The following is a 14,052-nucleotide window of genomic DNA, read 5'->3' as shown; positions in this document are numbered from 1 at the left end:
AACTCAAGTGCAAAACAATACAGGCAATGCACTGAGCTGGCTTCTCCAGTCTCCTGTCACAATCCCTACCATGACAGAGGTGAGAAGATCTGAGAGACTGGTGGCACGTGAGAGTATCTGACAGTCTCTCTGTTTTCATCTTGCAGCGTTTGTTTGGTAATGACCACTCCTCTTGTCAGGTCCAGCTTGTGGTCATTACTAAGGCTCTATTTAGTTCTGACTCACACTGCTTACCATGCGGTTGATATTTCCTGCTGGAGTTGGTTTAGATGGTGTGTTGTTTCTAAGGTTCTCCTGCTCCTCCATTCTTCTTTAAGCTAAGTGCATTTTGTTGTTAGCTTGTGTGTGTTGTTGTCTAGGCTTCAGTGAGATGCTGGTTCCTTCATCTGGGGAGGAACCAGTAGTCTCATTCCCTGCCACCACTCCTAGGGCCTTCCAGAGTCTCCAGGGCTAAGGTTCCGGTGTATGAGTATTTCCACCTTCAGGGTCTACTCATACTGGCAGGAGTCAGGGAGAGGTCTAGGGATTCCTAGGAGGTCACCATCCCTCTCCCTTAGCTTTGAGGCCTAGACTCCGGTATATTCCTTCTGTGTGTTATCTGGTGTTATCCCCTCCCCATTACCCGTGACATCTCCCCTCTGGTAGCAGAAAGCTCTGTGTCTCTCTCTTTTGTAGAAGGCTGGTACCCTGGCCAAAGGGCTAGTTGTCCACAATCTGTGGCTCATTCATCTGGCTGGTTCCCCGGTCAAAGGGCTAAGGACCCATCCTATCTTTCAGAGTATACCCATCTCACCATCTTTTTCAGATCACTCGCAAAGTCTGGCAGAGTCTCTCCTACTAAACTCCAGGCAACTAAGGGTTATGAGTGCTCTACTATATACAGTTTCTAAATGATCTAGAACCTTCTAGTGGGAGGGAAGAAGCTGGAGAAGCACAGCATAACAGAAACAATGTTGCAGTTTAAGGGAATGATCAAGCAGTTTTCAGTCATAAACAACAGGCTGACAGAGCTACCAGATGGTGAAAAGTTCACTGTGTCTGGCATTTTCCCAATACTAAGCTCCGCATAGTCCCTTATGACAGCAGTGGAAAATTACTAGTTTCTCAGAGCACAGACTGGAAAGTCCTAAAGTCTCTTAGTGTGAACTGGCTGTACATTAACTCTATCCACAATTCAGTACAAATATGACGCAATAACAGTGCAATTCAACAGAATGTCAGGATAAAAGGCAATTTGAAAATTTAAAACAGTATAAGTGGAAACAACAGCATAAATCACAGTGCAAGTAACCCTTCAAAGTGCACTATAGTATTGAGTTGATGGTTTTGCATCGGGGTAAATGTCAGCAAATGTCTAGACTCCAAAGTACCCTTGCTCCGGGGCACTAAAATGGCCAATCCTAAGAATACATCACCAATATCAGATTGGTGGGGGTCCAACTCCTGGACCCCAAATGGATCAGCTTATTCAAGAAGATAGGGTTCTGTTAAGCATCCTGCCCCCTTTATTGTTTACCAGATACAGCTCCTTACATTCTATAGTGGCTATGCCTGATTTTGCCCTGATCTGATATTGATGGTCCATCCATAGTCTAAGGCTACTTTCACACTGGTGTTTTGGTTTCCCTTTGTGAGATCCGTTTCAGGGCTCTCACAAGCGGTCCAAAACGGATGAGTTTTGCCCTAATGCATTCTGAATGGATAAGGATCCGCTCAGAATGCATCAGTTTGCCTCCATTCCGCTCTGGAGGCGGACACCAAAACGCAGCGTTTTGATGTCCGCCTGACGATGCAGAGCCAAACGGATCCGTCCTGACTTATAATGTAAGTCAATGGGGACGGATCAGTTTTCACTGACACAATATGGCACAATAGAAAACGGATCCGCCCCCCATTGACTTTCAATGGTGTTCAAGACAGATCCATTGTGGCAATGTTAAAGATAATACAAACAGATCCATTCTGAACGGATGCATGCGGTTGTATTACCAGTACGGATATGACTGTGCAGATCCATGACGGAGCCGCACCAAACGCAAGTGTGAAAGTAGCCTAAGCCACCAATATCAACGTTCCCAAAGCCCACTTAAAAGAAAACTGACAAAAAATAAAGTACAAAGGACAAATTCTGTCATGACCTTTAGAAACCTGTTTGTACAAAGCAATAAACAATAGCAATAAAATAGATATTTTTTTTTATAAAGAGACTTCAGGCTGATTTGGGTGTAACTCTCCTTAGAAGTTTCATAAATGAAACAGTTTAAACACTGCGATTCCATATCAGTAGCGGAGGTCATTGTCATCAGTTCATTAATAACACCTGTGCTTGTGATAGGGAAACTATTGGGTTATTTAACCTCAGCTTTACCTGCCACGACATCTAATGTTTTCCTGTTTGTGGGTTCTTTGTATTTATTCTGCTTTTTTTCAATCCTATCTTTAAATGCCATCATCAGAGCTGTAAATCTCCCCTGGCAGGATCAAATGTGTTCTACCTATTTAAAGTGGATAGCTGTGAATTTATAGACTTTTGTACCTAATAAATTATCCACTTGGCAAATTACAGGTCTACTTTTTGATGTAGCATCAAGATAGGCGACAGAAAGTACAAGAGGTGTAAATGTTTAAGGGCTTTCAAGATGAAGAGTTTATTAATGCTCAGACCAAGCCACCCGAACAGCTAATTCTTGCATTAACCCATTCGATGACTCAACGTAGACTTGAGATGAAACATAAAGGGGTATCTGAACCCACAGGAAAAATGACATATAGATTTAATAAATACTCAAGTCATGAGTAATCATAATAAGAGATTTTTTTTTTATAAATGTCTATTGAATATTTCTTTTATGGTCCTTAATGTTTATTTATAGTCCTTATGCTATTAAAGGGTTTTTCACATTGGACAATAGTTGAAGTACTCCAGACCTAGGGGTACTATTATGGTATCTGCAATTGTGTGCAGTTTTATACGTAATGACATGTAATATATACTTTGTACACCAGCACATGGGGTACGGTTGGAAATGTTTGGTAATAGGAATGAAACTTATCATTCCATTCCTCCCCCCTTGGTAGTAGAGGGCTAGTCCGACCTCCCGCCAAGGATGTGGCTGAGCTAGGGAGAGACAGTCTAAAAATGAAGTGAGGGAGCATGCTATCCATCTTCTGGTTCTCCAGGCCAGGAGGACCATAGAGGTGTCTCAACTAGGAGGATGTAATTGCCTCAGGGAGATTGCAGGGTCCTAGTCCAAGGAAGATTTGTAAACTGTGTAGTATTAGAGTCAGCAGAGTGATTAAGCAATCAAGCTATCAAAATTCTGTGTCATGTTCTAGTGAGTGTCCTACCGACCCCTAGAACATATCTCAGGCAAACAAACAAACAACGCAAAGACCAACACAAATTATTTATTCACAGATCTAGACATGGCAGGAAACTGGACCAGCAGGTAAGGGACCAGTGGCAGGTAATACCACTGTACCAAGTCTACCGGTTTGACTTGGGGCCAAACCCAGAGGGCGGAGACTCAGTGAACACCGTTTTTCACAGAGCCCCTGATGGTGGGAATGAACTTAGCCGAGAGCTCACTGGTCGCACCTCCAGGATGGTCCCGGTGCACTTGGCCACTTACCTGCAGACACTGACGGTGCAAGCACCAGCAGTCCACACAAACATAAGGACTGGAACACAGGCACATGGACTGGAACCAAAACATAACCGCACAGGACACAGTTCAGACAAGACAAGCGGGAACCAGAACACAGGCAGATGCCTGGACCCCATGCAGTGCGACACATGGCGGTCACAGACAGAGCTGCCCAAACAGGCAGATGAGAAGATGCCTGGACCCTAGGCAGAACGACACATGGCAGTCACAGGCAGAGCTGCACACAGACTAGATGTACTCCCTCCCAAGAACCCAGGAGCCCTCTCACCGATGGCAAAGACTCAGACTAGCAGATGCCTGTTCCCCATGCAGAGTTAGTCCATGGGCGAACAGACAGAGCTGCACACTAGACATAGAACAGGACTTTCAAGTGCCTGTTCCCCATGCGGAGTTAGTCCATGGATGAACAGACAGAGCTGCACACAAGACATACGGTAGAACAGGACTTGCAGGTGCCTGTTCCCCATGCGGAGTTAGTCCATGGGCAAAAAGACAGAGCTGCACACAAGACATAGAACCAGACTATCAGATGCCTGTTCCCCATGCGTAGTTAGTCCATGGGTGATCAGACAGCTGCACCACAGACACAGAACCAAAGTGACCTTGATGCCTCACTAGGTGACCACACAGACAGGACAGATGGAATATCTCAAGTTTCGGTGTATAGCTCCTGCACCCAGCATAGCTGGAGATTGACCCCAAACCCACAGGTATATAAAGAGCAGGATAACAAGGTCATCTGATACCTAGCAGACACACCCAGACCATTAACCTCACCAGAACCAAGACAACAGGGAGGGGAACATGCATACACAGGAGCAGTTCACACACAGGCTGACGCAACTACACGTGGGTCATAGCAAGCAGCCTACACGAAATTCACCGCACCCAGTACGCCAGAGAGCTACTAAAGCGAGTACATACGGCAACCTGTGACACAGTGAACTACACTGTGACACTACCTCCCCCTTCAAGCCCCCCCCCCCCCCCAATTTTCAAGGGCAATGAGGAGAAGCATACTAATCTAGTGTTCCTCAACTCCAGTACTCAGGGCCCACCTGCCGGTCATGTTTTCAGGATTTCCTTAGTATTGAACAGGTGATATCATTAGTGTCAATGCCTCAGGATTTACCATAAGTGTTTATTCTGTGGGATATTCTCAAATTCTGATCAGCAGGTGGGTCCTGAGGACTGGTAATGAGAAACTCCGCCCTAATCCAAGGGCCCAGATCCAAACACAGCTAAATTAATCTAGACAGGAAACTGGACCATCAAGTAAGGAACCAGTGACAGGTAATACCACTGGACCAAGTGCATCGGTTTGACTTAGGGCCAAACCCAGAGGGCAGAGACTTAATGAGCCCCGTTCTTCACAAATACCCTGAAGGTGGTCATGAACTTGGCCGAGAGCACACTGGTCACACCTCCAGGATGGTCCCGGTGCACTTGGCCACTTACCCGCAGAGACTGACGGTGCAAGCACTAGTGGTCCACACAAACATAAAGACTGGAGCACAGGCATAAGAACTGGAACCTAATCATAACTACACAGAACACAGTTCAGACAAGACAAACAGGAACCAGAACACAAACAGATGCCTGGACAACATGCGGAACAACATATGGCGGTCACAGACAGAGCTGCCCAAACAGGCAGACGAGCAGATGTCTGGACCCCATGCAGAACGACACATGGTGGTGCACTGCAAATCTGATAGTGAAATAGAATCAGTGAATACAACGGGACATTGTGGGTAAAAAAGTAGCTTTGTGGCCTGCACTGCAAATCAGTAAATCCATCTGTTTAACTGTGGGTGAAAAAATCTTTTTTTTTTTTCCATAAAGTACCTTTGCGGCCTTTGCTGCATTTGTGACAGTCCAATACGCGTCGGGACGCCTTTTAGATATTTGGATGTGGTTTGTAGGGGCATCCAGGGTAATTTTAGGGTGAGCCATCGATTGAGTGGGGTTGCCCCTAGCTCCACAGCTAGGTAGGGACACCCGAGGGACGTGTAGGGTATTACCACCTCTGACCTCTCTTTCGGGGCGGGTGCTCAACAGCTAGGTAGGGACACCCGAGGGACGTGTAGGGTATTACCACCTCTGACCTCCTCAAGGCTGGCTTCCATTATACCACCTTCGTATCACATTATATGGTTGTTGCTGGCATCAAGGTGAAAAGGAATTCTCAACCTCTGACAACTATCATCCTCCCATCATAGCTCTGCGATCACCACTACATCATTACCCTGGTACCGTAAGTAACCAACATATAGTTGTTGCAGTTATATCATATCTGCTACATATCTTCTTGAACTTGTTGTTACTAAGGGTGATTACTACATACGTACGGTTATCTGTCTGTTACGTAATGGGTGCCCTGTGATCTCCTACTTACCCACATTTATCTCTATATATATTTGTGTATCATTGGAATATTATTGGAGTATCATTGGAGTGTAATATTAATTAACTAATCACGCCTGGACAGGCGGATTTACTTTATATATTTATATCATATAATTGAGGGATTTTTCTATCTTTTACTATAGTATATAATATACAGGTCCTTCTAAATTAGCATATTGTGATAAAGTTCATTATTTTCTGTAATGTACTGATAAACATTAGACTTTCATATATTTTAGATTCATTACACACAACTGAAGTAGTTCAAGCCTTTTCTTGTTTTAATATTGATGATTTTGGCATATAGCTCATGAAAACCCAAAATTCCTATCTCCAAAAAATAGCATATTTCATCCGACCAATAAAAGAAAAGTGTTTTTAATACAAAAAAAGTCAACCTTCAAATAATTAAGTTCAGTTATGCACTCAATACTTGGTCGGGAATCCTTTTGCAGAAATGACTGCTTCAATGCGGCGTGGCATGGAGGCAATCAGCCTGTGGCACTGCTGAGGTGTTATGGAGGCCCAAGATGCTTCGATAGCGGCCTTAAGCTCATCCAGAGTGTTGGGTCTTGCGTCTCTCAACTTTCTCTTCCCAATATCCCACAGATTCTCTATGGGGTTCAGGTCAGGAGAGTTGGCAGGCCAATTGAGCACAGTAATACCATGGTCAGTAAACCATTTACCAGTGGTTTTGGCACTGTGAGCAGGTGCCAGGTCGTGCTGAAAAATGAAATCATCTCCATAAAGCTTTTCAGCAGATGGAAGCATGAAGTGCTCCAAAATCTCCTGATAGCTAGCTGCATTGACCCTGCCCTTGATAAAAAAAACAGTGGACCAACACCAGCAGCTAACATGGCACTCCAGACCATCACTGACTGTGGGTACTTGACACTGGACTTCAGGCATTTTGGCATTTCCCTCTCCCCTGTGTTCCTCCAGACTCAGTCCACTGCTTCCGCAGGTCCCCCAAGGTCTGGAATCGGTCCTTCTCCACAATCTTCCTCAGGGTCCGGTCACCTCTTCTCGTTGTGCAGCGTTTTCTGCCACACTTTTTCCTTCCCACAGACTTCCCACTGAGGTGCCTTGATACAGCACACTGGGAACAGCCTATTTGTTCAGAAATTTCTTTCGGTGTCTTACCCTCTTGCTTGAGGGTGTCAATGATGGCCTTCTGGACAGCAGTCAGGTCGGCAGTCTAACCCATGATTGTGGTTTTGAGTAATGAACCAGGCTGGGAGTTTTTAAAAGCCTCAGGAATCTTTTGCAGGTGTTTAGAGTTAATTAGTTGATTCAGATGATTAGGTTAATATCTCGTTTAGAGAAGCTTTTCATGATATGCTAATTTTTGGAGATAGGAATTTTGGGTTTTCATGAGCTGTATGCCAAAATCATCAATATTAAAACAAGAAAAGACTTGAACTACTTCAGTTGTGTGTAATGAATCTAAAATATATGAAAGTCTAATGTTTATCAGTACATTACAGAAAATAATGAACTTTATAACAATATGCAAATTTTTTGAGAATACATTATACAGTATTTTAAGGGTAATTTTTCTTCTGTGCCGTTTTTACAGTCCGATACAAGCATTATATACTGCTGTTATATTCTGGTTTTAAAAAACACCTATTTTGTGCTAGATACTACATTTGCGGCCTTTGCTGCATTTCTGACAGTCCAATACAACCAGTCAATACTGGTGTTACATTGTTGGTTGACAAATTAACATTTATTGTGACCGTGAAGTAATTGTATAAAATGCGCCTGTCACACTGTTGTGTGACCTCAAGAAATTTTTCCTCTTTATGACATTGGCACTGCCTTACTGTCAGTGAACTTAATTGTTGACTATTGGCGGTTACATTGTCACCTGACATAAACCATCTGTTAGTTTGGCGGGTGAACGCAAAGAATGAGGAGAGCGTTAAATAAGGGAAGTGGCCCCAGTCGTGGTGCTGCTGGTGTTGGTGGAGCTCCTGTTGCAGGAAGAGGATGTGGTCGATCTGTGCCAGCTACACGCACAAGTGAAACACCTTCCTCAGGTGCGAGTAGGCGGCAGAACCTTCAGCGTTATTTGGTAGGGCCGAATGCGGCTCTACGAATGGTGAGGCCAGAACAAGTACAGACGATAGTAGATTGGGTGGCTGACAGTGCCTCAGTTCCTTCACATTGTCTCCCACCCAGTCCCCTGCTGAAAGATCATAGTTGGCACCTGCAGCCCATGGCCATCAGTCTTTCACCTTACCCCCTTGCAAATCAGCCTTGCAGTCTGAGCCCCAAGTCATGCAGCAGTCTCTTCTGCTTTTTGATGGCTCTGCTAGCAGGGTTTCCGTGGGCCATCCACATAGCCCTGCCCCAGAAGTGGAAGAGATTGAGTACACCGATGCCCAACCACTTATGTTTCAGGATGAGTACATGGGAGGACCACCGCAGCACGTCTCGGATGATGGTCCCGGTGCACTTGGCCACTTACCCGCAGAGACTGACGGTGCAAGCACTAGTGGTCCACACAAACATAAAGACTGGAGCACAGGCATAAGAACTGGAACCTAATCATAACTACACAGAACACAGTTCAGACAAGACAAACAGGAACCAGAACACAAACAGATGCCTGGACAACATGCGGAACAACATATGGCGGTCACAGACAGAGCTGCCCAAACAGGCAGACGAGCAGATGTCTGGACCCCATGCAGAACGACACATGGTGGTGCACTGCAAATCTGATAGTGAAATAGAATCAGTGAATACAACGGGACATTGTGGGTAAAAAAGTAGCTTTGTGGCCTGCACTGCAAATCAGTAAATCCATCTGTTTAACTGTGGGTGAAAAAATCTTTTTTTTTTTTTCCATAAAGTACCTTTGCGGCCTTTGCTGCATTTGTGACAGTCCAATACGCGTCGGGACGCCTTTTAGATATTTGGATGTGGTTTGTAGGGGCATCCAGGGTAATTTTAGGGTGAGCCATCGATTGAGTGGGGTTGCCCCTAGCTCCACAGCTAGGTAGGGACACCCGAGGGACGTGTAGGGTATTACCACCTCTGACCTCTCTTTCGGGGCGGGTGCTCAACAGCTAGGTAGGGACACCCGAGGGACGTGTAGGGTATTACCACCTCTGACCTCCTCAAGGCTGGCTTCCATTATACCACCTTCGTATCACATTATATGGTTGTTGCTGGCATCAAGGTGAAAAGGAATTCTCAACCTCTGACAACTATCATCCTCCCATCATAGCTCTGCGATCACCACTACATCATTACCCTGGTACCGTAAGTAACCAACATATAGTTGTTGCAGTTATATCATATCTGCTACATATCTTCTTGAACTTGTTGTTACTAAGGGTGATTACTACATACGTACGGTTATCTGTCTGTTACGTAATGGGTGCCCTGTGATCTCCTACTTACCCACATTTATCTCTATATATATTTGTGTATCATTGGAATATTATTGGAGTATCATTGGAGTGTAATATTAATTAACTAATCACGCCTGGACAGGCGGATTTACTTTATATATTTATATCATATAATTGAGGGATTTTTCTATCTTTTACTATAGTATATAATATACAGGTCCTTCTAAATTAGCATATTGTGATAAAGTTCATTATTTTCTGTAATGTACTGATAAACATTAGACTTTCATATATTTTAGATTCATTACACACAACTGAAGTAGTTCAAGCCTTTTCTTGTTTTAATATTGATGATTTTGGCATATAGCTCATGAAAACCCAAAATTCCTATCTCCAAAAAATAGCATATTTCATCCGACCAATAAAAGAAAAGTGTTTTTAATACAAAAAAAGTCAACCTTCAAATAATTAAGTTCAGTTATGCACTCAATACTTGGTCGGGAATCCTTTTGCAGAAATGACTGCTTCAATGCGGCGTGGCATGGAGGCAATCAGCCTGTGGCACTGCTGAGGTGTTATGGAGGCCCAAGATGCTTCGATAGCGGCCTTAAGCTCATCCAGAGTGTTGGGTCTTGCGTCTCTCAACTTTCTCTTCCCAATATCCCACAGATTCTCTATGGGGTTCAGGTCAGGAGAGTTGGCAGGCCAATTGAGCACAGTAATACCATGGTCAGTAAACCATTTACCAGTGGTTTTGGCACTGTGAGCAGGTGCCAGGTCGTGCTGAAAAATGAAATCATCTCCATAAAGCTTTTCAGCAGATGGAAGCATGAAGTGCTCCAAAATCTCCTGATAGCTAGCTGCATTGACCCTGCCCTTGATAAAAAAAACAGTGGACCAACACCAGCAGCTGACATGGCACCCCAGACCATCACTGACTGTGGGTACTTGACACTGGACTTCAGGCATTTTGGCATTTCCCTCTCCCCAGTGTTCCTCCAGACTCAGTCCACTGCTTCCGCAGGTCCCCCAAGGTCTGGAATCGGTCCTTCTCCACAATCTTCCTCAGGGTCCGGTCACCTCTTCTCGTTGTGCAGCGTTTTCTGCCACACTTTTTCCTTCCCACAGACTTCCCACTGAGGTGCCTTGATACAGCACACTGGGAACAGCCTATTTGTTCAGAAATTTCTTTCGGTGTCTTACCCTCTTGCTTGAGGGTGTCAATGATGGCCTTCTGGACAGCAGTCAGGTCGGCAGTCTAACCCATGATTGTGGTTTTGAGTAATGAACCAGGCTGGGAGTTTTTAAAAGCCTCAGGAATCTTTTGCAGGTGTTTAGAGTTAATTAGTTGATTCAGATGATTAGGTTAATATCTCGTTTAGAGAAGCTTTTCATGATATGCTAATTTTTGGAGATAGGAATTTTGGGTTTTCATGAGCTGTATGCCAAAATCATCAATATTAAAACAAGAAAAGACTTGAACTACTTCAGTTGTGTGTAATGAATCTAAAATATATGAAAGTCTAATGTTTATCAGTACATTACAGAAAATAATGAACTTTATAACAATATGCAAATTTTTTGAGAATACATTATACAGTATTTTAAGGGTAATTTTTCTTCTGTGCCGTTTTTACAGTCCGATACAAGCATTATATACTGCTGTTATATTCTGGTTTTAAAAAACACCTATTTTGTGCTAGATACTACATTTGCGGCCTTTGCTGCATTTCTGACAGTCCAATACAACCAGTCAATACTGGTGTTACATTGTTGGTTGACAAATTAACATTTATTGTGACCGTGAAGTAATTGTATAAAATGCGCCTGTCACACTGTTGTGTGACCTCAAGAAATTTTTCCTCTTTATGACATTGGCACTGCCTTACTGTCAGTGAACTTAATTGTTGACTATTGGCGGTTACATTGTCACCTGACATAAACCATCTGTTAGTTTGGCGGGTGAACGCAAAGAATGAGGAGAGCGTTAAATAAGGGAAGTGGCCCCAGTCGTGGTGCTGCTGGTGTTGGTGGAGCTCCTGTTGCAGGAAGAGGATGTGGTCGATCTGTGCCAGCTACACGCACAAGTGAAACACCTTCCTCAGGTGCGAGTAGGCGGCAGAACCTTCAGCGTTATTTGGTAGGGCCGAATGCGGCTCTACGAATGGTGAGGCCAGAACAAGTACAGACGATAGTAGATTGGGTGGCTGACAGTGCCTCAGTTCCTTCACATTGTCTCCCACCCAGTCCCCTGCTGAAAGATCATAGTTGGCACCTGCAGCCCATGGCCATCAGTCTTTCACCTTACCCCCTTGCAAATCAGCCTTGCAGTCTGAGCCCCAAGTCATGCAGCAGTCTCTTCTGCTTTTTGATGGCTCTGCTAGCAGGGTTTCCGTGGGCCATCCACATAGCCCTGCCCCAGAAGTGGAAGAGATTGAGTACACCGATGCCCAACCACTTATGTTTCAGGATGAGTACATGGGAGGACCACCGCAGCACGTCTCGGATGATGATGAAACCCAAGTGCCAACTGCTGTGGCTTTCTGCAGTGTGCAGATCGACAAGGATGGCAGGGGTGAAGACTGGGTGGAAGATAATGTGGAGGATGATGGGGTCCTCGACCCCACATGGAATCAAGGTCATGCGAGTGACCTGTCTAGTTCAAAGAAAGAGGGGTTGGTCACACAGAGCAACCAGCACAGCAAAAGAGGGAGCAGGGTGCAAAAGCAGAGCGGCCGTCCCCTAGATAGTACGCCTGCTACTGCCCACCGCACCAAGGGACCGAGCACACCAAAGCCAGCTCCAAGAAGTTCCCTGGCGTGGCAGTTCTTCAGACAATGTGCTGATGACAAGACACGAGTGGTTTGCACGCTGTGCAATTAGAGCCTGAAGCGAGGCATAAACGTTCTAAACCTGAGCACAACCTGCATGATCAGGCATCTAAGTACAAAGCACGAGCTGCGGTGGAGTAGACACCAAAAAAAACAAGAAAGGTCTCTGCCTCCTCCTGCTTCCTCTTCTGCTGCAGTCTCGGCCTCTTCATCCCCCTCTGGAGTAACAGTGGCACCTGCCACCCTGCAAACAGAGGACGTGCCAGCAACGTCACCACCTGGGTCACCAAGCATCTCTACAATGTCCCATAGAAGCGTTCAGCTGTCTATCTCCCAAACACTGAAGCAAAAGAGGAAGTACCCCCCTACCCACCCACGATCCCTGACCCTGAATGCCAGCATTTCAAAATTCCTGGCCTTTTAAATGCTGTCATGGTGGAGACAGAGAGTTTTAAAAGCCTTATGGTGGTGGTCGTCCCACAGTACGTCATTCCCAGCCGCCACTATGTTTACTGGCGAGCAATCCCTTCCCTGCACATACAAGCGGGGGACAAAATCAGGTGTGCACTGCAACGCCATCTGTGGCAAGGTGCACCTGACTACGGATACATGGACCAGTAAGCCACGGTCAGGGATGTTATATCTCCCTGTAACTTCCCAGAGTATGTCACTAAACTCTTTTCCCCCTGCTACAACATGTTAAGTGTATGTATATTGTCATCTGGTATAATTTTGCATCACTCTCTTCATAATGTGCATATTCCAGGCTTGTATTGTATATTTGTTGTAATTCTCAATGTACACCAGCAGGTGGCAGCAATATGTAAGCAGACCGTAGTTAGTTAATAGATCTAGGCTGGAATAGACCATTCCAGGCTAGCCCCCCCTTTCTGAGGAGGAGTGGAATGTTCCCACATCCTACTTCAGGAGGAGGAAGGAAAGTTCTAGGCAGTGTGAGCCACCCCCCTGCTGGGGTAGGCTGTGTTAGTAGGAGCTCCCAGAACCAGGGACCCCAACCAAGGATCCAAGCCTCGGCTGAGGCCCAAGATCAACAATCCCAGCCTGAGTCATCTTCCTCAGCTGGTTGACAAGCAAGCAGCCATCTCCAGAACTAAAGATCTCCCGGAAGAAACCACCATACCCTGCGAGCAGTTCTGTAAGTAAAGATCCTAAGACAAAGAGAAGATAATTACCTCACCAGCTAGTCAGGCCCAAACCAAGCAGACTAAAGACAGAGCAGAAGATAGATACCTGCCAGATTCTCTAGGCATATGATCAGATGCAGAATACATATAAATTCCTGCCACATATTGCCACTACCTGCTGGGACCCTAGACTAAAGCTGTAACTTGTATGGATCAAAGCTGCATATCATAACACCAAGTAAAGACAAGTTGAACCCTATTATCTGTGTGGATTTCCATTATTCCTCAATTACTCCTATTAACAACTCTCAATTTTTTACATGTGAGCCGGGATACAGGAGTCCAGCCGTACCACAGGTAGGAGACACCGTTGAAACTACCATATCTGCTACACAGAGACATTATCCCCCTCTGGCATTCCTCACTTTGTACATGAGCTATAACATCTTAAAGGGCCCTGCTACAGTACCTGCGCAAGCTGCAACTGGCGTCAAACTTATACACATATAAACTGACCCACTGCATAGCATCCCCACTGACCCAGTGTCCTGCTCATTGCATCAAGTGGCGTCACGAACAGGATCGGATTGAAATTGTGTGTCCATCCCTAACAACAGAACCGGATCCAATT

General features: G+C 45.1%; 1 protein-coding gene across 1 annotated transcript in view; it reads left to right on the top strand.

The window, feature by feature from the left end:
• Positions 1-14,052, top strand: part of SLC14A1 (solute carrier family 14 member 1 (Kidd blood group)) — a 529,357-nt gene that overhangs the window by 300,757 nt on the left and 214,548 nt on the right. The gene's annotated exons all lie outside the window — the stretch shown is intronic.

Source organism: Bufo bufo, chromosome 2, assembly GCF_905171765.1.
Source record: "Bufo bufo chromosome 2, aBufBuf1.1, whole genome shotgun sequence".
NCBI lineage: Eukaryota > Metazoa > Chordata > Amphibia > Anura > Bufonidae > Bufo > Bufo bufo.
Note: the sequence above shows the minus strand (reverse complement) of the source record. Positions and strands in the feature narration are given on the sequence as shown.